Source organism: Tursiops truncatus, chromosome 8 (genome assembly GCF_011762595.2).
Source record: "Tursiops truncatus isolate mTurTru1 chromosome 8, mTurTru1.mat.Y, whole genome shotgun sequence".
NCBI lineage: Eukaryota > Metazoa > Chordata > Mammalia > Artiodactyla > Delphinidae > Tursiops > Tursiops truncatus.
In genome coordinates this window covers 94426263-94450046 of record NC_047041.1, presented here as the reverse complement: position 1 = coordinate 94450046, position 23784 = coordinate 94426263, and the positions used below count along the sequence as shown (strand labels likewise).

General features: G+C 43.2%; 1 long non-coding RNA gene across 1 annotated transcript in view; it reads left to right on the top strand.

Moving 5' to 3' along the window:
* Nucleotides 1-23784, top strand: part of LOC141279386 (uncharacterized) — a 126009-nt gene that overhangs the window by 83888 nt on the left and 18337 nt on the right. The window contains exon 5 of the long non-coding RNA XR_012333527.1: nt 15870-16005. This is a non-coding gene — a long non-coding RNA (uncharacterized lncRNA). The remainder of the gene's footprint in view (nt 1-15869; nt 16006-23784) is intronic.

Sequence of the window (23784 nt, the reverse complement as noted above, 5' to 3'; positions counted from 1 at the left end):
TTCTCTAGTTGCAGCGAGAGGGGGCTACTCTTTGTTGTGGTGCATGGGCTTCTCATTGCAGTAGCTTCTCTTGTTGTGGAGCACGGGCTCTAGGCACGCAGGCTTCAGTAGTTGTGGCATGCAGGCTCAGTAGTTGTGGCTCGTGGGCTCTAGAGCACAGGCTCAATAGTTGTGGAGCATGGGCTTAGTTGCTCTGTAGCATGTGGGATCTTCCTGGACCAGGGATCGAACCTGTGTCCCCTGCCTTGGCAGGCAGATTCTTAACCACTGTGCCACCAGGGAAGCCCTCTTTCATTTCTGACATTAGTAATTTATGTCCTCTTTCTTTTTTACTTAGCCCAGTAAAGGCTTATCAATTTTATGTATCTTTTCAAAGAACCAACTTTTGGTTTTGTTGGGTTTTTTTTCTATTGATTACCTATTTCAATTGCATTAATTTCTGCTCTAATTTTTATAGTTTTTTTTTTCTTCTGCTTACTTTGGATTTAATTTCTCTTCTCTTTCTAGTTTCCTAAGGTGAATGTTCAGATGACTGACTTTTAGATTTTTCTTTTTGTAATATACACATTCAATGCTATCAGTTTCCTTCTAATGACTGCTTTTGCTGTATCCCACACATTCTAATAAGTTGTGTTTTCATTTTCATTTAGTAAAATATTTAAAATTTTTTCTTGAAATTTCTCCTTTGACTTTGTGTTATTTAGAAGTGTGTTGTTTAATCTCCAAGTATTTGGGGCTTGTCCAGTTATCTTTCTGTTATTGATTTCTAGTTTAATTCTGTTGTGGTCTAAGAGCAGACATTGCATGATTTCTATTCTTTTAAATTTAATGTGTGTTTTATGGCCCAGAATGTGGTCCATCTTGGTGAATGTTCCATGTGGACTTGAGAAGAATATGCATTCTGCTGTTGTTGGGTGAAGCAGTCTGTAGACATAAATTATATCTGGTTGATTGGTGGTCCTATTGAATTCAACTATGTCCTTACTGATTCTCTACCTGCTGGATCTGTTTCTTTCTGATAGAGGGGTGTTGGAGTCTCCAACTGCAATAGTGGGTTCATCTTTTTCTCCTTGCAGTTCTGTCACTTTCTGCTTTTATGTTTTGACACTCTGTTGTTAGGAGCCTATACATTAAGGATTGATATGTCTTCCTGGAGAATTGACCTCTTTATCATTATGTAATACTCCTCTTTATCTCTGATAACTTTCCTTGCTCTGAAGTCTTTTCTGTCTGAATTAATACAGCTACTCCTGCTTTCTTTTGATTAGTGTTAACATGGTATATCTTGCTCCATCCATTTACTTTACTCTATGTTTGTCTTTCTATTTAAAGTAGGTTTCTTGTAGACAACCTGGAGTTGGCTCTTGTTTTTTTGATCCACTCTGACAATCTCTGTTCTTTAATTGGTTTATTTAGACCACTGATGTTTAAATTCTAAAGTGATTATTGGTATAGTCGGATTAATAGCTACCATATTTGTTACCGTTTGCTATGCATTGCCCTTGTTCTTTATTCCCGTTTTTGTCTTCTACTCCTTTTCTTCCTTTTGTGGTTTTAACTGAGCATTTTATGTGATTCCACTTTCTCTCCTTTCTTAACATATCAGTTATGATTCCTTTTTTATTCTTTTTAGTCATTACACCAGAGTTTGCAATATATATTTACAGCTCATCCAATTCCACTTTCAAATAACACTATACTACTTCATTGGTAGTGCAAGTACCTTATAATAACAAAATAATCCTATTTCCTCCTTCCTGTCCCTTGTATCATTGCTGTCATTCCTTTCACTTATAAGTAAGCATGTGCACACACACACAGACACACACACATATTGAATACATGGTTACTATTATTATTTTGAACAGTTCTCTGTTAGCTCAATTAAGAATAATAAAAGTAAAAGTTTTTATTATACCTTCACTTCTTCCTTCTCCATTGCTCTTCCTTTCTTTATGTAAATGAAAGTTTTGACCTATATAATTTTCCTTCTCTCTAAAGAACTTTTAGCATTTCTTTCAAGGCAAGTCTGCTAGCAACAAACTCCCTCATTTTTTGTTTGTCTGAGAAAGTCTTTATTTCTTCTTTACTTTTGAAGGCTAATTTCACAGGGGACAGAATTCGGTGTTGGTGGTTTTTTTCTCCCAGCCCTTTAAATATTTCACCCTGCTCTCTACTTACTTGTATGGTTTCTTAAGAGAAGTCAGATGTATTTCTTATCTTTGCTCCTCTATGATAAGGTAATTTTTTCTTCTGGCTTCTTTTAAGATTTTTTCCTTTATCTTTGATTTTCTGCATTTTGAATATATGTCTAGGCATAGTTTTTTTTTGGAGGTGGGGCACATTTATCCTGCTTGGTGTCCTCTGAACTTCTTGGATCTGTGGTTTGGTGTCTGACATTAATTCGGGGAATTTCTCGGTCATTTTTGCTTCAGATATTTTTTCTGTTTCTTCTCTCTTTTTTTCTCCTTCTGGTATTCCCATTAAGTGTATGTTATACCGTTTGTAGTTGTCCCACAGTTCTTGGTATTCTTGGGTATTCTGTTCTGTTTTTTTTTTTTTTCTCAGTCTTTTATCTCTTTACTTTTCAATTTTGGAAGTTTCTATTGAGATAGCCACAGGCTCAGTGACTCTTTCCTCAGCCATGTGCAGTCTATTAATGAGCCCATCAATGGCATTCTTCATTTCTGTTACTGTGTTTTTGATCTCTGGCATTTCTTTTTGAGTCATTCTTTTTATTTATTTATTTATTTTTGGCTGCATTGGGTGTTTATTGCTGTGCGTGGGCTTTCTCTAGTTGTGGTGAGATGGGGCTACTCTTTGCTGTGCGTGGGCTTCTCATTGAGGTGGCTCCTCTTGTTGGGGAGCATGGGCTCTAGGCTTGTGGGCTTCAGTAGTTGTGGTATGTGGGCTCAGTAGCTGTGGCACATGGGCTTAGTTGCTCCGTGGCACGTGAGATCTTCCTGGACCAGGGATCGAATCCATGTCCCCTGCACTGGCAGGCAGATTCTAAACCACTGCACCACCGGGGAAGTCCCTTGATTCATTCTTATAACTCCCATCTCTCTGTTTACATTACCCATCTGTTCTTGCATACTGTCTACTTCATCCATTAGAATCCATAGCATATTAATCATAGTTGTCTTGAATTCCCAGTGTGATAATTCCATCATCTCTGCCATCTCTGAGTCTGGTTTTGATGTGTGTTCTGACTCTTTAAGACAAGTGTTGTTTTGCCTTTTGATATACCTTATAATTTTTTCTTATTAGGAGGACATGCTATACTGGGTAAAAGGAACTGCAGTAAATAGGCCTTTAGTAATGTAGGGTAAGGTATTGGGGGAAGAAAGCATTCTGTAGTCCTTTGATGAGGTTGCAGTCTTACAGTGAGTCTGTACCCCTGGACTGTGAATTTCACAAGTGCTTCTCAGCCTCTCCCCCCACACCCCACCCCCAGCTTAGATGGGAGAGGATGAGGAGAGAGGGCTGGAGCTGGGTATCTCCCTTTCTCCATGAGGATTATGCTCTGGAAACTGCCCAATAGTTTAGACTCTTGTAAAATAGTTTCTCTTGAGGGCAAGCCTTGTTAAGAAGAACGGAATGCTCTGGTGTATTTCAGAATGGTTCCTTTTCTTTTACCCAAGCCAGAAGCTGGAGGGGTTTTTCTCCAATATTCACCATGAGAACACGGTTGAGTCCCTGGAGGTAAAACTCACCAAAGTGCGGGCACCTCTCCATGACTGGGTCTTCTGGAGTTTGTTTTTTTTTTTTTTCTTTTTTTATAAATTTATTTTATTTATTTTTATTTTTGGCTGCATTGGGGCTTCATTGCTGCGCGTGGGCTTTCTCCAGTTGCGGCAAGCGGAGGTTCCTCTTCGTTGTGGTGCACAGACCTCTCATCGCAGTGGCTTCTCTTGTTGCGGAGCACAGGCTCTAGGTGCGCCGGCTTCAGTAGTTGTGGTGCACGGGCTTATTTGCTCGGTGGCATGTGGGATCTTCCCGGACCAGGGTTCAAACCCGTGTCCCCTGCATTGGCAGGCAGATTCTTAACCACTGCGCCACCAGGGAAGCCCTTCTGGAGTTTTTAACGCTCAGACTTGTGCACACTGAGCCTCAGGAAGTTTGTCAATTACAGTCCAGGTTTTCCTGCCTGGGCACTGCTTCCCACAGATGTTTCTGCTCGTGGACTCTGCTCTAAGTGGTGATTCTATGTATTGGCCTGGCGGGCTGTCCACATTTGTGGGGGCAGCAGTTTGCCTTGAGACCTCACTTCTCTGATGAATCTAAACTGTTTTTTCAGTTTTTCAGCCTTTTACTTGTCGTTAGGACAAAGCGATAACTCCCAAGCTCCTTACAGCTGGACCAGAAACTAGAAGTCTCACCTGGATTTTTGCTATAGCCTCCTAACTGGTTTCCCTCTTCTGCCCTCACTTAAACATAGCAGCTCAAATGAGACTTTAAAATGTACATTAGAATATGTTACTTTCCTGTTCAAAACCCTTCAGTGGCTCCCCATCTCCTTCAGAGTAAAAGCCAAAGTACTGTACCTACCAGTCCTAGGCATCTGCCCTGTCTTCAACACTCTGCCCTAATCTCCATCTTCTCTGCAGCTATAAGGTCTCCTCCAGCCATCCTGGCTGCCTGTTGTTCCTTGAACTTTCCATGTGTGCTCTCACCACCAGACCTTTGCACTTGGTGTTCCCTCTGCTTGGAATAATCTTCCCCCAGACACCTGCCTAGCACAGTCCTTTGCTTCTCTCAACTCTTGGTTCAGATGTCACCATCACATCAAGTGTCACCACTGGGTTGTCACCTAATCACGCTATAGATTATAGTAACTCTTCCCCAGTCACCCCAATGGCTTCCTTCTCTGCTTTATTTTTTCCATAGCATTTATTACTACCTGATATACCATATATTTTACCTTTTTTGGTTCTTTATTTACTTTCTTCTCCCACTGGAAAGTAAAGGCCACGAGGGCAGCAGGGGTTTGTCATCTATATCGTTCACCATTATATCATCAGTGCCTAAAATAATGCCTGGCATATAATAAGTCCTCAATAAATATTTGTTTAATGAATTATTACTGTACTCACATAGATGAGGCAAGGGATGGGACTAGAGTTCAAACTCAGGTCTTCATGACTCAAATTTCGTGTTCTGAACGCATATGCTACATTGCCACTGTGTTGAATATTGAATATCTGATGTGTTCTTGCAAATGGCTATTTCCTACACTCTAGCAGTTTTCTATTTCTTGACTCTCACTGGAGTTGATTTTTCTGAGTTAGTAAGAACTCTCTATGAACTGCATCCTGATATTTCCTCAAGATCATTGCATTGCAAAATAGGCTGAAATAAGACTGCCCACTGCATTACCTGCAGAGCTCTCTCCTTCCTCTCGCTTCACTGCAGCCTGTCTGCCAGCTAAGGTCAGAACTGCACTGCTTCTGGCCAAATGCAATCTCAGGTTAAGTAGTCAGTATGACGTGATCTGCAAAGTAAATTAGAAAAACCCAAACGACCAATAACAGTCCCTCAAGTTTGCATGTTTAACAGCCTTCGAAGTGCCTTCAAGCACGCTATCATTTTTTTAAAATAAATTTATTTATTTATTTATTTTTGGCTGCGTTGGGTCTTCGTTGCTGCGTGCCGGCTTTCTCTAGTTGCAGCGAGTCGGGGCTACTCTTTGTTGTGGTGCATGTGCATCTTATTGTGTTGGCTTCTCTTGTTGCAGAGCATGGGCTCTAGGGCATGCGGGATTCAGTAGCTGTGGCGCACAGGCTTAGTTGCTCTGTGGCATGTGGGACCTTCCCGGACCAGGGCTCAAACCCATGTCTCCTGGATTGGCAGGCGGATTCTTAACCATTGTGCCGTGCCACCAGGGGAGCCGCACTATTTTGATGCTTATAATGACCTGCTGGATAGATCACTGCCTACCCCATTGCTTAGATGAAGAAACAGAGGTCACAATTAGTAGCAGTGCTGGGACTAGAATATGGTCTTCTGATCCAAAAAGCCCAAATTCTCCTGAAACTGAGCTTCCTTCCACTGATTTCAATCCTGCCTATCATGAGGTTTAGTTTACGGTTCTGCCAACTTTTCATACACAGCACTCGGAATCTTGGTAGACAAGTAAATTGTGCAAGTGGGGAGAGACTGGGGGTGTTTTGAATGCACATAGTTTTTGGTTGCCCAACATTCTGCTCCCTTCTTTTCCTTTTTTTTGCGGTACGCGGGCCTCTCACTGTTGTGGCCTGTCCCGCTGCGGAGCACAGGCTCCGGACGCGCAGGCTCAGCGGCCATGGCTCACAGGCCTAGCCGCTCCACAGCATGTGGGATCTTCCCAGACCGGGGCACGAACCCGTGTCCCCCGCATTGGCACGCGGACTCTCAACCACTGCGCCACCAGGGAAGCCCTGCGCCCTTCTTTTGATAAGAGCCCCAATTTCTGTTTTGGGCAGTTGCTTCTGCTCCAGTCTCAGTTGCGTTGTCAATCAAGGTGGCAAAGGAGAGGGCATTTTACTCAAGCCAAGCCAATCAGATTCAAGGACTTGGGATCTTAACCAAAATAACAGAAGGACAGCGTAACATTGTGCAAGAAGCAGCCCCAACAAGATGGTTGATTAGCTCCTATTCCAGGATGTCGTGGCTGTCATTGTTCCCAACTCTTTCAGCCTCATTCTCAGCTGTCTCTTGATTCTGTGAACTGGCCCCACCCTCCCAATACATCCCCTTGCTTAAGTTAGCCAAAGTTTGTTTCTGTTGCTTGCAACCAAAGACTCCTGCCTGGAGTAGGGAAGAATCATGGGAAAGCTAGCCTCCTTCAGCAAGACTGGAGCCCTTTTCTGTCAAGATGAGCTGGGGTGAGTGAGTGGACTGTGGTGCTCTTCTGGGTCAGTGGGTCAGTGTGTGCCAGCCTGCTGCCTTCTTTCTTGGGACCTCACAACCTGGATAGATGTGGGACCTGGTAAGGCTCTTAAGAAAATGAAGGGTCAGGTTGAGGAGGACGTGGGTGGAATGGGGCTTTGGGATACCCCTCAAGGACTGGAGAAGGAGAGAACAAGGAGACTCAGGGTGTCTTTACACAGCTGCAGGGGTTGTCCAAGCAGGAAGAATGAGATGCAACTTGGAAACACCTTTTGCTTTGCTAAGCAAGTTTTGTGAAAGCTGGGCTTCAGTGTCACTCTCAGACCCCAATTCTCATATTTTAGATGAATGTCAAAGTTATTAGACAATTATGATGGAATGGGGAGTGGTGCTGGTAGATGAAAGGGAGATTCATTGCTGCCACCCTCAACATACAGAGAACAGAGACTTTTCTCCCAGGTGCCCTCTCCCCACTTGCTGCTTCTGCACTGGTTCTGATACCCACCACACACCTCCTCTGCTGTGGACATAGTGTCTGGATATACCACTTGCATCTGATGACGGAGAGCTCTGAGCCCATGTGACTGTATGACTAAGTGGATCTGACAGAACCCATCTTGTGATGGGCAGCTCTGGATGCAAGATCACTTAATGTCCCTTAATCAGATGCTCTGCGTCTCCCAGGGCTCAACAGAACAGTGGTTGCTGGTTTTTGAATGGGCAAAAACCATTGTGACAGATGGCGTGGGCTTCTTCCGGAGCCCCAGGGGGCTAAGTTGGGATCCTTCTTGGGGCTTTTGCCACAAACTCCACACAGTGTCTCGTCCCGCCATAGATGCCTTGAATACCATGGAGGCAATTGCACCACAGCCTGCACCTGCTGCAGAGCCCTTTCGTGCTCTGGGCCCCACTGAAAGCTGACAGTCTTCCTTGTCACTAAGTAAATGGGTCAGAGCAATGTCCTCAAGTGTAGAACATGTTGTCTCTAGCACCTGAAAAGGCCTGCTAGGTTGTGGGAAGCAGACTCAAAGATGGTCCCCAAATGATCCCCGCCCCCAGCACTCACTCCCTTGTGTACTCTCCTCTACTGGTATATGGAGCAGACCCTGTGGCTTGCTTCTAACGCATAGAAAATGGCAGATATGATGGGATGGCCCTTCCAAGATTAGCATCCAAAGAGGCTGTAGGTTCTGTCTCGGGAGACCCTCTGGTTCTCTCTCTGTCTCTGTCTCTGATCACCAGCTGCTGTGTTGTAAGGACATTCAGGATACATGGCAAGGTCCCAAGGCCTACCTGCAATTGCAGGAATGAGCTTAGAAAAGGATCTTCTAGGGCCTGCCAAAGCCATGAGAGTGATCTTGGAAGCAGGTGCTCCAGTCTTAGCTGAACCTCAAGATGACTGCCACCCTGACCATTATCTTGGTTTTCAGCTTCATGGGAGTCTCAGGGTCCCATTCTTTCCAATCAGATCCCCAGATCTTTCCAATCAGCTCTGCTAGTGTTGAGAATTCAATCTTCTTATAATTAAGCTCTGGGCCTGATCCTCTGCCCTCTGGTACAGGAGCTAAGAGTCTCTTTATATGCTACCTTATATAGGCTACCCTCAAGCTTTTACACTTTGCCTTATATTGGTGATTAATCATTCTGGGCCTTTCGTTGTCTTTCTTCAGTGAATCAATCCACTGCCCCTCCCCTAACCCCCAGCAACAGCCATCTCATTCTACAGTCTTTACAAATAGTTCTTACCAGAAGCTCTCAAACACTTGATAAGCTGCACCGCCAGTGCATTAATGTCCAACTGTGTCCCATCCCAGGTCATCACCAGTGAAAATTTTAGCAGTTGCACCCTAACCACATGCCCGGTGCTCTCACTGTTGACCTACCATTAGTCATGAGGTCCTCAGAGCCAGTCAGGCAGCAAGTGATCCTCTTCCAAAGTCTCATTTTTGGGACTGTTTTCTTAGACCAACCATTGTAGGTCAGGTTTCCTGGGAAACAGACTCTGAAGCAGATATTTGCATGCGTGTAGTCTATTGAGGAGTAGTTTTGGGAACAACACCTGTGAGGGGAAGGAAAGGAAGCTGGATTGGGCAGAGAGAGAAGCTGGGCTCTGGTGCAGTCACAACAGAGGCCTCAGTGAACTGTATGGGGAGATTAGAAGCTGGAATGGCCCTTTAGAGTTGTCCAGTTAAGGCAAAGAGGCCAGGCTTCTGTACCCACTGTTGACCCCTCACTGGTTGCAGGCTGCCCCAGAGAGAGGGCATCATCTTGGGTGGTGCAGCTCCCTTTGATTAAGGGCAATTCCTGGAAGGGACTCAGTGTGAGCAGTCGGCAGCCAACACTCTCACAGCTGGGAGAATACGGATCTCAGCCTTGAAGGGGGACCTGTGTGGCTCATCACCACATCCACTCCAGAGGGTGCTGTTTCTAGCTTCCTTTTACAGATGAGCAAAACTGAGGCACAGCCAGGAAACAACAGAGCCAGAGCCCATGCCCTTAACCTCCATGCTCTGTGCCTTTTTTGAAGGAGGAAGAGGGAGAGAATCCTTCTCCCATTCCTGGGATCACGGCCAAGTCAGGGAACAAGTTAGAAACATAAAATTTGCTTTTGATATTCCCCCATCTCCATTTTGATGCCCTTCTCTTACCTCTTAGAGTGTCTTCCCCAGGCTCTGAAGTCACGAGAAGAGCATTCCAGGCTTGGGAGTGGAAGAAATGGTGTTGCCTGGGTGGGTATAGGCATGACCGGTATAGAGCAACTAATAGGCTAATTTGGTTGCCTAAAAAAAAAAGTTTGTAAAGGCAGATAGAGAAAGATAAAGTGGGAGAGCAAGGCTAAATTCGCACTAGAGGTCTTGATAGTCAAGCTAAGGAATTTGTACACGGTGGCAAAGGAGTGGAGGGTTCTGAGCAGAGGGGGTGGGTGAGAATGATGTGTGCAAACGGTTGTTGGAGGAAGATTTAATGTGTCCCTGGGGCCAAGGATGAACTGGCAGAAACAAAGACTAGAGGAATGGAAATCTGTTACGAGGCTGTTGCCAACAGTCCAAGAGGGCAGAGGAAGCAGAGAGAAAGAGAGAGAGAAGGGAAAAGAAAGAATGGTGGGACAGGCATTATGAAGGCAGCATGTCAGGAATCTATGTATATATTAAAGACAATCTTAGAAGGTACCAACAACAGGACTTCAAGGATGCTAATTAAGCAAAGGGTCCTATAGCAAAGGGCCATAAAGATGAAACCTCTCAAGGGCTTTCCACGGAAAAGGCCACAGAAATTGTTTTGTCACAGTAAAAGTCTGAGTACCCACACGGCAACTAACCCTAAGAGTACAGGAGGCACGTGGGCACACGAGTGTATTTGTCGATGTAGGTGAAGATTTTATTTAACAACACTGATAGCGTGCTTGCTGTGTGCTAGGCGCTGTTCTCTTTATGACTATATACTCACTGAATCATTTTTTGTCATTACAATTCTGTGTCGGTGCTATTATTATCTCCATTTACAGATGATAAAACTGAGGTACAGGGAGGTTAAGTAATTTGCCCAAGCTTCCCCAGGAAGTGGAGGAATCTGGATTCAAACCCAGACAATGCCTTTATGTTAACCACTGTACTCTGCTCATGACACTCTGGGATTAACCACGATAAAAATTAAAGTGGGGATAAAAAAGATAATCACTAGCTTACCAATATGCCCAACTGGGCTTTAAAAATTCCCAAGATTTCTCATTTTTATTTTAAAGGCGACTGCTTCCCCACTTTTATCCTGGGACCTCATCTTACCTTCTCCCTCAGATCTTTAATTCATAAATACCTTTGGGGAAGCCACGCCCATTACCATGTCTCAGGTTAGATCATGAGTCAGAGCAGGCTGAAATAATCTCATGTTATCAGTAGTGACAGAAATGGTATAGCGTCCTTAGCTTAATTGCAATAGTCATTTATTCTTTCATTCACTGCTTCATTCAGTTGTACAGGAAAGAACTATCCAGTACTTATTCTGCACGGGCACTGGGCTGAAAATTATAAACATGAAGATGAATAAAGCTTGGCCCCTACCCTTGAGGGGCTGTAGTCTTCTTCTATTGCCTCCCCAAGACCCCTAACCCAGAATTCTAAGAGCAACCAACAGTCAGGGATGCAGAAGAACATTCCATGGTTGTTGGAAACAGTTAGGGGGTGGGAGTTTGGTGGATGGATGTAAGGAAACTGGAGCAGTTATTCTATAATGGGAAATGATAGCCAATTCAACACCTTGTCTGGATACCCTTCTTTTCAGTCTGAAAAAAAGCTTATCAGCTATTTTTTTCACACTCTTGGAAGAAGATCAGGGGGCCCTATTTTACTGATATTTTTAAATATCAATGGCGTGCGCAATGTGGCTAGAATTCTCTGTCCTCCAATTTCATCAACTTCATTTCTATCTTTTAAAAAACGTTTGATAGATAAAAGAATATATACAATGTATATCTAAGTACAAAGCATAATAATGAACATTTGTAAACCACCCGACTTAATAACATTTCCAATTCTGTTAAGCTACTGTGAACTCCCTGATCCAACCCTCTCCCTACTCCCCAGAAGTAACTTCTGTCCTGAATTTTGTGTTTATTGTTCCTTTGATTTTTTAGGGTAGTCCTATCACATGCATGGATCCCTAAACAATATAGTGTTTACTTTTGCTTGCTTTTTTTTTAAAAAATGTATTTATTTATTTATTTATGGCTGTGTTGGGTCTTCGTTTCTGTGCATGGGCTTTCTCTAGTTGTGGCAAGCGGGGGCCACTCTTCATCGCGGTGCGCAGGCCTCTCACTATCGTGGCCTCTGTTGTTGTGGAGCACAGGCTCCAGACGCGCAGGCTCAGTAATTGTGGCTCACGGGCCCAGTTGCTCTGCGGCATGTGGGATCTTCCCAGACCAGGGCTCGAACCTGTGTCCCCTGCATTGGCAGGCAGATTCTCAACCACTGCGCCACCAGGGAAGCCCTTTTTTAGCTTTTTAAAAATAGTTTTGTTCAGTATAGAATCAACTGTGACTTGCTTTGTCCACTCCACATTGTATTTCTAAGATTCAGCCAAACTGCTCCATGTGGCTGTACTTCATTTTCACAGCTGTTTATTAATTCATTCAATAAACATTGATTGAGCCCCAGTAATATTGTATTAGGTGAATATATCACAATTTATTCATTTAGCTTCCTGTTGATGGATGTTTGGGTTGTTTTCCTTTTTTTTTTTTTTTTTACACGAATAAATGCTACTGGGAATATTCTCTTACATGGCTCCTGACACACATGTGCAAGAATTTCTCAAAAGCACTGGCTTTCCTACTGGGATTCATGATTTGTAGTGGCCTGTGAAATCAATTTAATAGATTCAACCAGGATTTTAAAAAAAATATGGGGCTTCCGTGGTGGCGCAGTGGTTGAGAGTCCGCCTGCCGATGCAGGGGACACGGGTTTGTGCCCCGGTCCGGGAAGATCCCACATGCCATGGAGCAGCTAGGCCCGTGAGCCATGGCCGCTGAGCCTGCGCGTCCGGAGCCTGTGCTCCGCAATGGGAGAGGCCACAACAGTGAGAGGCCCACGTACCGCAAAAAAATATAAAACAGAGCAATAACTACCTTAGTGCATTTCCTGTGGAAATGGTTAAGTATTGTTTTGTGAAACTTTTGTTTCAGTTATGTTTATGTGTCCTGGGCTGTGATGTGGAGTTTTTCTTTTCATGGGTGTTAGAAAAGTTTGAAAACCCTTGCTCCAGGGTTGTGCTCCTTGAACTATCTGTGGGTAGATTTAGAAAAATTTCCAATCTGTCACAGATTATTTTTGTAAAACACCATAAAAACGCATTACTTGGAAAATGAGATTATTAAAAATTCAAAGACATACAAACAGAAAGCCCAGTTTTAATTGTTATATTCAACAGGCGTAAATTATATTTCAATAAATATAGTAGGGCAATTATTCACAATAGACAAAGGGCAGAAGTAACCCAGGTGTCCATCAATGGATGAATGATAAACAGAAGGTGGTACATAGATTCAATGGAATATTATTCAGCCTTAAAAAGGAAAGCATTTCTGACACATGCTACAATGTGGGTGAAACTTGAGGACGTTATGCTAAAGAGAAATAGGGCAGTCACAAAAGGATAAATACTGTATGATATTCCACTCGTATGAGATACTGAGAGTAGTCAAATTCATAGAGCCAGAAAAAATGGTTTCCAGGAGTTGGGGGTGCAGGAGGAATACAGATTTATTGTTTAGTGGGTGTGGACTTTCAGTTTGGAAAGATGAAAAAAAAAGTTCTAGATATGGATGGTGGTGATGGTTGCACAACAGTGTGAATGTACTTTTAATGCCACTGAACTGTACCCTTAAAAATGATTAAAATGGTCAAATTTTATGTTATGTATATTTTACCATGATAAAAAAGTCTAAAAAATTAAAAATAAATATAGAATGGCAGTGTCAAGTTGCTATCAAATTTTCTTAATCCTTACTGTCGATTTCTGTACTTGTCTCAAGGTGGCTGGCTTGTATCAGATCGTTCCTTCACATACTGGCAAAAGTCTGTGGACTGTACTTTGAGTGGCAATGTTCCAGAGTATAAACCTAAGAACAGATAAATTGACATACAGGCTACACACATGCTCACCTTTACAAGCTAATCTCAAAGTGTTTTCTAAAGAGGGAAATAATTTCCACTCCCACCAGCAGGTGTATTAAGAGTTCCTGTGTGCCTCATCCTTGCCAATGCGCCTAGTATTGTCAGAATTCTTAATGTTTTCCAATCTGGTAAGTATAAAATACTATCTCATTTTGGTCTTAATTTGCATTTCCCTGATTATTAAGAAATTCGAGCATCTTTTTATATGTTTATTGACAAGTTGTGTTTTTTCTTATTGAAATTCCTGTTTAAGTCTTTTGCTCATTTTTTTTTCTATTGAGTTGTTGGTATTATTATTATTGATTGGTAGGAGTTTTAGTCAACAAATATTCATTGAGTACCTGCTATGTGCCAGGCACTCTTCTATATGCTGGGAATAAGGCAGTGAACGAAATAGATCAAAATTCCTTGTCTCATTTAGGAGTTTATAGTCTACTGAGGAGAGGGGTGGAAGGCAATCAAATCATTTAGTTACATGTATAGTATGTATGGTAATGATAAATGTTATAGCTAAAAATAAGGCAGGAAAGGGCAATAGGCAGGGAGTGGTGGTGAGCTTGCAATTTTTTAAACAAGGGACAGGGAAGGTTTTATGAAAAACATGACATTTGAGCAAGGTTCTGAAGGAGACCAGGAAATGAACGTGCAGACAGCTATAGGAAAATTTTCTTATGTATTCATTTGTCAGTTACATGCATTACAGATATCTTCTCCCACTTTGTGGCTTGCCTTCTCACTTTCTTTAAGATACAGTTTGATGAAAGACATTCTTATTTTTAATATAGTCTAATATATCAATCTTTTATTTTGTGGTTGGTACATTTTGTACCTTGTATAAGAAATCCTTCTCTCTCCTGATATGATAAATTGTTCTATATTTTCTTCTAAAAATTTTAAAGTGTTGCCTTGTACATTTTGCTCTTTTTTAAAGACTTTTTAAAAATTTATTTATTTATTTTGTCTGTGCTGGGTCTTAGTTGCGGCACGCAGGATCTTTTGTTTTAGTTGCAGCATGTGGACTTCTTAGCTGCGGCACGTGAACTCTTAGTTGCAGCATGCATATGGGATCTAGTTCCCTAACCAGGTATCAAACCCAGGCCCCCTACACTGGGAGCGTGGAGTCTTGGACCACCAGGGAAGTCCCTACATTTTGCTTTTAATTCATGGAGAATTTACTTTTGAATATGGTGTGAGATAGGAATCCATCTTTTTTTCCCCCATGTAAATTACAAATTGTGTACCATATACTGGATAATATGGTACATTTATTTCTCTGGTGGTCTGCTGTGCCATCTCTGTCATAAATCTGGATTCCATATACGTGTAGTTCTGCTTTGGGGCATTCTATTCAATTCCATTGGTCAATTTATCTGTCCCTGTACATATATCACACTATATTACTTACTAGGGCTTTGTAGTATGTTTTATATATAGTAGAGAAAGTCCTTACATCTTATTCTTTTTTTTTTTAAAGAACTGTTTTATTATTTATTTATTTATTTATTTATTTATTTATTTATTTTTGGCTGTGTTGGGTCTTCGTTTCTGTGCGAGGGCTTTCTCTAGTTGCGGCAAGCGGGGGCCACTCTTCATCGCGGTGTGTGGGCCCTCCACTGTTGCAGCCTCTCTTGTTGCAAAGCACAAGCTCCAGACGCGCAGACTCAGCAGTTGTGGCTCACGGGCCCAATTGCTCCGCGGCATGTGGGATCCTCCCAGACCAGGGCTTGAACCCGTGTCCCCTGCATTGGCAGGCAGACCCTCAACCACTGCACCACCAGGGAAGCCCACCTTATTCGTTTTTCCGGGAATGTCTTGGCTTCTTTTAGGACTCTTCCCTTCCATATAAATTTTAGAATTAGTTTGTCAAATTACTTAAAAAGCCCTCTTGAGATAAGGACTTGAGTTGAGTTGACTCTATAGATCAATTTGAAGAGTGTTGATGTTATTTTCATATTATGACTTTTTATCCATGAATGTGGCTCATCTCTCCATTTACTTGTCTTATGTAATGTCTTTCAATAAAGTAAATTTTTTTCTTTTTAAAGGTCTTCCACACCTTACATCATGTTTATTCCTAAGTACCTTAATTTTGGTTGCTATAATAACTGACATCTTTTAAAATTAAGCTTTCTGTTTATTGGTGGAGGGTAGAAATGCAGTCAATTTATATTATTCATCCACCTTGTTAAACTTTTAAAAATTAATTCCAGCAATTTCTAGTCTGTTGTGTTTTCTAAATAAGCAATTATATTATCTATAAAGATATCAGTCTTATTTCTTCCTTTCCAAAACTTATACATTTTATTTCTTTTTTATTATTGCACTGGATAGGACTTCAAGTACAATGCTGGAAAGAAGAGTTGATGTGGACATTTTTATCTTGTTCCTGATTTTAAAGCAATGCTTCAAATCTTTCACCTTGAAGAATGATGTTTGCTGTAATTATTTGATAAAAGCTCTTTATCAGGTAGGACATTTCATTATGAATTGGTGGTAAATTTTAGCAAATATTTTTTGCTACACTTGTTTTGATAACCATATGGTCTTTATCCATTAATATGGTGAATTATATTAATAGCTTTTCTAATGTTAAATCACTCTTGTATTCCTAGGATCAACCTAACTTGACCACAATACATTATCTTTTTTATACGCTGCTGAATTCAATTTCTAGGATTTTTGCATCTAGGTGAAGAAATGAGATTGGCCTCTAATTTTCTTGACCAATTTAATTTCTTTATATTCCTCCAACAGATTTGTCACTGTAGCTAAGCACAGGTCAATTATCTCCAATTTAGAAGGCCCTTCCTACCACTGCTGGCTCCTAAATAGCCTTTCCATTCTGGCTTTCTCTCCTAGCATCAGTGCATTGATGCCTGGGTACCAGCCACAGTAGAGACCAAACACCCCCCTGGAGGTCAGTGGCAGGCCTGAAGAAGCCAAACGCTTGGAGGTCTGGCTGATTGTCAATCCACATCCCTGCTCTCCTACTCAAAACTCACTTTGTCTAAGAAGCTCTTCTTGATTACCAGCCTGTGATCTACTTTGAAGGCGGGGACCATGTGTTTTCCGTCTTTGTATCCCCAGGGTCCAACACAGAAGTTGCTCATAAATGTTTGGGAAACTGAGTTTACCCAACCCAATTCTGAATGATTCCTGGCTGAGGTGACCCTGATTTAATTTTTTTTTTTTTTTCAAAATAGTCGAGCGTTTTTGCACTCATTACAGGCATAGGCTCTGTCTCACAAGACAGACAGTGATTATTTTGTAGATGAGAATTGTGTCTACTGAGGAATTGCTTTTGACTTTCCAACTGCAGAGCCTGCCCTTCACTGACCCAAAGAGTCTTGTCCATCTGTGTTGTCCACATCCTTTCTCACAGATTGGAAACTCTAGGTAGGCTTCGCTCTTTAAGGTTTCCAGGAGGGCATGTCCTCCGTGCTTTCATGCCACACCTTTGCCCATGACCTTTTCCTAGCCTGCCCTCTCTCCAACCCCTCTTCTCCAAATGAACTCCTCTGTCTTTTCCCTTGTACTCAAAGGTCAGATCCTCAGTGAAGCCCCTCCCTACTCTCCTCCTTCCCTTCCTCTCCCCCTGGAGTCATTCTTTCATCCTGTGTGCTCTTCAGATGTTGTATACACGTGCCTATTGGAAAAAACAACAACAACAACAAAACCCACTTTCTTTTAAACCCTGAAATACTTCAGTGTATATTTCCTAAGATCAGGATATTCTCTACAGGGGTTACAGTACAGTCGTCACAATCAGGATATTTATCGTGGATACAAATACATCTTCGAATCCACAGTTCATTTTAAAATTTCATCCATTATCCCTTTCTTTAACTTTATTGTAACAATTGTCACATTGTTTTATAGATGTTTGTTCACATTTTTCTGTATCCTGTGTGATCACATGCACACAATCACACCCCAAGGGTCTGGGCTTGTATCTTTTATCTTTGATTCCAGTAAGGTGACTTGTAAGGAAGTTTTGTCTTGTGTGTGTTTAATTAATTAACACAGTTATATGACTTGTCTTGCTTCCTCTAGTCTTCCCAGTCTGGCCCTCCCCTCCTCACTCTGGCTTGTGCTCCCTCATTCTATGGACCCACGCCCTCCTCCTCTCTCCATTTTTCTCTCTCTCTCTTTCTCTCTGTCTCTGTCTCTATCTCTCAAAAACCCTTACACTAACGTCATTCTGAGCCTTCATCTATACTAAGTAGTAAATGACTCATGGTGGCTTGCAGTGTCCTTCTTCACAGTGGTAGATACTGAGGGACAAAAAAAATAAAATGAATAGTACGCCTTTCCTGTCCTCGATGACCTGCATTTCTAGTGTCCTGTGTATTTTGGTTTCTTCCCCAAAGGCCAGCACCGTGGCTTGCCCACCACTGATGCTTGCTGGCTCCTGGTTTGGTGAATGGATGTAAGCACGAAAAGATGGCTCCCGAGATGGAGAGCCCAAGGTCCAGCACTCTCTAGCCAGGCCACTTGGCCACATAATCGATGGCTGGACCTGATGTTCCAAACCAGGGTTTTTATATTACTTCTCTTTAGCTTATTTAGAGCCAACAGGCTGTTCTGAGAAGCATATCAGACTAAAAACTTGGAGTGCTCGTTTTATGAGAGAAAAAAAATCACTAAGAGACCCAGGAGAGAAATTGAAAAAGGACTGAAATTCACCTCTTGGGGGTTGTCACTATTTTAAAATGCTTGACTTTGTAACTGGTATCATTTATCCCTTAAACGCTTGGAGCTCTGTGGAGGAGAAAATACTGCAGAATTTGTAGACAGATTCCCCTGCCCTCAGTAAGCTTGTAATTTATGTCATGGGCCTTATTTAGCTCCTAGCTTGCCCCCGTGTCCCATTGCCCACTGTGTCTTTCCATTCTTTGCATTGTTCTTATGTTTATTTAATTGCACTGTTGATGACAAACCTTTGTGGAGGGCCAATAATATGCATGACAATGTAAGAAACGGGGGCGTTAGGTCCCAGAGGGCTTATAATACAACCTCGACTAGGTTTCTCTGTTCTTCCATCTCTCCACTGCTTTTTGTTTTTTCCTTGGTGTTCAGTGCGTTCTCAAGAAGGCACCACCCTTCACCTGCTCCCTCCACATCTCTTAAGTACTAGCCTCTTCCCAAACCCACATTTGACCCTTTGGCTTCCTGTCCTGCCTGCCCCCTTTTCCTCAGTGAGGCGTTTCGGGACAAAAACTCATTCTTCACAGGTTGGGCCAAGTGGTTTTATCACAGTGGAAAGGAGACCGAATCCCTGGTCTTCCATCTTTCTCTGGCTAAGGCACTTTCAGGCAGAAGGTGATTCCAGCGGCTGACGAAGCCCAAACTCTGCCCAAATGTCACCTTCCTCTGTCTGCAGTGTTGGGGAACCCCTCGTGTGCTGGCAGTAAATCCTGCGACAGCTGGTTCTGGGTAAATAAACCTGGTCACCCGATCCCTGCAGGCTCCAGGGGAGAGGCCTTGAGGGGCTTCTCTGCCCTCAGGGTCGTTCTGCTGTGGGGCTGGTTTCTTGGGGGATAATTAATGCTCCTCTGCCATGGTCCCAAATCAAACCGAGTGGTGGGCTGCTGTTATGACACCTTGCGATATTTGTTGACACCATTTCCCTCCTCAAATTGCTATCCTGTCTTCCTGAGGTGAAGGGGAGGAGGGGGAGAGAGGTGTGGAAGCCGTAAGAGGAAGGCAGGGCAAAGACTGAGGTCACGTCTCAGCCCAGAGGGGCGCTGCTCCCTACTGTGCCTTATCTGATGCTTTGTCCAATCTCCTTGGTGTCTCAACCCCCCTGGGGTTCTGGCTGCTTCCCTCTCCCACCCCCCCACCGAGGTGATTTTTCACAGTGAGTCCACGTGTCCCTGACTTTCAGCTTCTAGCTCTTTCTCAATTCTAGCCATTGTTTCGCTTTTAAATGTACATTAAATAGCCCATCTTTCTTTGATTCTTTTCACCTTGCTGGTGTTTGTAGATGGAATGAACGTCCTTGATTTATGAGTTAGCCAAGCTGTGCATAATTATTTCTTCATCTTTACTCATGGATTCTTCCATCCCTTAATCACTCTTGTTTTTCCCTGAACTGTCACTTTCTCTACATTCGTCTGGTAATGGGGCAGCTGCTTCCGTGTCCAGTTCCTGTTCTCAGCGTCTGAAGAGGGCAGTTAATGTGCTCAGGACCCGCCCCTGCCCCTTCGCGTTATGAATCAGCTTGTTGCTGATTGTTCAGCACTTAACACTTTCATAATTTCACCCACTGTGTTTATTGAAAGTGCATCCACCATGGAATAGCATAGTTCACCTCCCTCTCCCTTTCTCTCCCTCTCATTTGTGGGTGGAAGGGTTGTTCCTGATCTGTGAATGTATTTACTCAGTGTTGCTTCTGAATAAGGCCCTACACCTACTTCAATTTTAGATGCTTTTCTGAATCTCCCATTGTGTTGGGAATTCTGGAATAGACATGAGGTGGAGGAGGGGACTCCGGATCTAGTTTCATGCAGCCTGGGCTCAAATCCCAGCCTTCCCTCTCCCCCTTCCTAGCTGAGTGACCTTGGGCAAGTCCCTTAACCGCTAGAAGCCTTGCTTTCCTGATCCATCAAATGGAAATACTATCACCCGCTCCCCAGTGTTACTGTAAGGATGAGATGAAATGACTCATGAGCACAGCACAGGGCAGGTACTCAGTTTATATGTGTTTTTTTTCTGTCCATGCACTTGGTTCCTTCTCCAGGTGATTCCCAGACTTCAGGGGTTTGTAGACTAGGAAAATCTCAAAATACATTTTGATGAGCATGAAGTTGGCCAACTTTTTCTTTTGCCAAGAAAGAACAGTATAAAAAAACACAACACAACTGATCTCCATCTCTTGTCACTAAATTTCATAAAAGAATATTTGAAAACAAAAAATAAAGAGGACATCATTTAAGAATTAAAAATGGAATACATTTCGCTTACGAAAACCTCTCTGCATTGTTCTTATTTATCTTATCTCACTAGGGATGGGTGGAAACTTGGTTCACAGATCAGCATTTGGGAACTCTTGCCCTCACTGACAACTGAGAAGGGCTTTCCAGATGCGGCTATCCTTGCTGTGGACACCTTGCCCTGAGGTGGGGAGGGGGTAGGCGGAGGATGACGGAGCAGCGTGTTTTTCCGTGTTAAGTTTAAAGAACTGCTGAGGTGTGATTGCTGAGTCCGGGGACCCGGTGGACGATTGGAGAGCAAATGTGAGAAGCTGATGTGCACAATATAAAGTATGTGAAGAGAGCAGAGGCAGAACGTTTCATGTCTGAGTTCCAGGTAAAATAACGGCTGTATTTGCATTTGAGTTTTTTGTTTGTTTTTTTGTTTGTTTTTTAAGACACAAGCAAACAATCAAAACTTGCCACGTCCGTCTGTAGCTGAAGGGTGTTTGGGCTCATGATGATTTCACTCTGACCCTCTTCCGAATCACTTGTGCTTTTTCAGACACAGACACCAACAAGTATACTTTGGGGTTGAAACATTCCATATCTGGTCTAAGTGCAGAGGTGAATTGTTTTTGAGAAGTTTGAGCTAACTCTGCTCATCTGGTTTCGCTTAGGGGAGTGTGGAAAAATCCTTGTTCCTTCCTAGGAGAAAAAAATCACACAATACACAGATACACACAAACACGCTCATCATCTAGGATCTTTTAAAGTCAGCTTAACTCATACCTGGGTGGGGAACATTGGCCAGATAGGGAATCTTAGTGGACAACAATTGATCTGGTGTCTGGAAGAAGGCACAGAGCAGGCCTACACCCTGTCTATGTCCTGTGGGAGCATAGCGCCCTGGGCTAGGAGACTGCACTGGAGCCCTTGTAGAGAAAGAATCACGAACACCTACTGTGTGCTGGGTACTCCGCAAAGCACCTCATTTATGTTGTCTTGTCTGACCCTCACATAACCCTTGGAGCTAAGCATTATTAGAAGGCCCATTTTACAGATGAGAAAACTGAGGCTTACACAACTTCCGGCAAAAGTTGTCCAAAGTCACACCAGAGCTGGTCAGTGCTAGAGCTGAGATACACACGGAGGCCTTTCTGACTGCCATTTCAACTACTAGGATGTTTAGCTCCTAAGATCTTAGGTCTGACAGACTTGAACTGACTTGAACCATCCCTTCTGGGGTGGCATTTGGAAAAGGAGACATCGCACACACATACACACACACACACACACACATACATTTAAAAAACTCTGAAGCACTCCTAAAACACATAGTGTTTCCCCCTTTCTTTAAAAAGGCAACCTAGGAAACTTTCTGGAGAAGAATTTAAGCCTTAGAATGTTTATGCTCTTTGACCCAGAAATTGCCCTGCTAAGAATTTATCTGGTAACTAGTATGTTCCAGGCTTCTCCAGCCCATTGGTCCAAAGGACTATGCTCAAGTGTTCCCTCCTCAGAGGGGCCCTGCCCACCCAACCTGAGGTGGCTCCCCCCGCCTTCACCCTTCCTTGTCTTCTTCAAAGCACTCCCTCCAGCTGAAATGACAGGATGTAACTGTCAGAGAAGGTGAGTCCCATGATAGCAGGGACTTTTCTGCTTTGCCCCTGCTTTATCCCCAGTGACTAAATCAGCATCTGACTCATGGAAGGCCCTCAACAAAGGTTCACGAAGGAATGAATGAGCTTACGTTACATAAATCCCTCAGATCTCAAACTCCGCTTGACTGACAGCAGATCTAGTCTTTCACAAATGTCTCGCTCTTCCACACAGCTAAAGTTCCCCTTGAATTTTCCATAAGTCCTGGCCCTGGTCATCACTCACCACCTCTGTCAGTGAGTGGAGGGGGACACCCAAGCATGTCCCTTGAGACCAGAGTCCACAAACCCTGGTCTCCTGTTGTGTCACTGCACCTGCTGTCCTCCCTGGCCCCAAATGCTGCCTCCTCTTAGAGGTATCACACCGCTGCTGGGTGACGCGGGGCTCACCCATTGGTGAGGCAATTTTAGGCCTGCAGAACTCTGCCCATTTGCACAGGCACTGAGGCAGCCCCACTTTCATCAAGTTCTGTTTGGGAGTGTCTTGCAGCAAAGTTGCCTAAGCCCCAGTGTGTTCTAGCCCTTTCCCTGCACCCCAACAAACAGACGTGTCACAAAGCACCTCCAGCCTCAGGGCTGCTGGATACGGTGGGTCCACTCTATGTGTCTACAACCTGCGTTCTCTCCAAGCCCAGGCCCTGATTCAGCATGAGGGATCCCTGAGGAGTGGGGAGAGGCACATTTCAGAATCAGAATGAGGGCTTCCTTGGTGGCACAGTGGTTAAGAATCCGCCTGCCAAGGCAGGGGACACGGGTTCGAGCCCTGATCTGGGAAGATCCTACATGCTGTGGAGCAGCTAAGCCCGTGTGCACCACAACTACTGAGTCTGCGCTCTAGAGCCCGCAAGCCACAACTGCTGAGCCTGTGCGCCTACAGCCTGTGCTCCACAACAAGAGAAGCCACCACAATGAGAAGCCCGCGCAAAGCAATGAAGAGTAGGACCCGCTCACCGCAACTAGAGAAAACCCGCTAGTCGCAACGAAGACCCAACACAGCCAAAAATAAACAAATAAAATAAATAAATTTATCTTTTTAAAAAAAGAATCAGGATGAGCATCTCTCGGTGACGAAGAGTGGGTGAGAGAGACAGAAGAGGCCCTACCCCCTTCCCTGAGAAGGCCTCCTTGCCTACTGCCCTCTACTCTGGGTTCTTTTGCTGCAATCTGGACTCCGTTTTGTTGTTGTTTTCTTTTAATCAACTTTATCAAAGTATGATTTACATACCAAAAAATGCACCCATTTTAAGTGCCTTAAAACTGTATAAACTTGTGTAACCACTAGTACATAGAACATTCCCATCACCCCCAAAAGTTCCCTTGAGTCCTTTTCAGTCAGTCTCCCCCATCCCAGGCACTGGTTTGTTTTCTGTTCCTATAGTTTTACCTGTTCTAGAATTCCATACAGATGGAATCATATTGAAGGTACTCTTTTGTGTCTTCTTTCACTCAACATATTTTTATGATATTTCTGGAAAATGTTGTTATACAGAGCAATGGTTTATTTATTTTCATTGCTGAGTTGTATCCCATTGTCTGGATAGACCTCAATTTGTTTATACATTCACCTGTTGATGGACATTTAGACTGTCCCTGTTTTTGGCTTTTACAAATAAAGCTGCTATGACTATTTAGTATTAGTGTTTTGGTGGACATGTTTTTATTTCTCTTGGG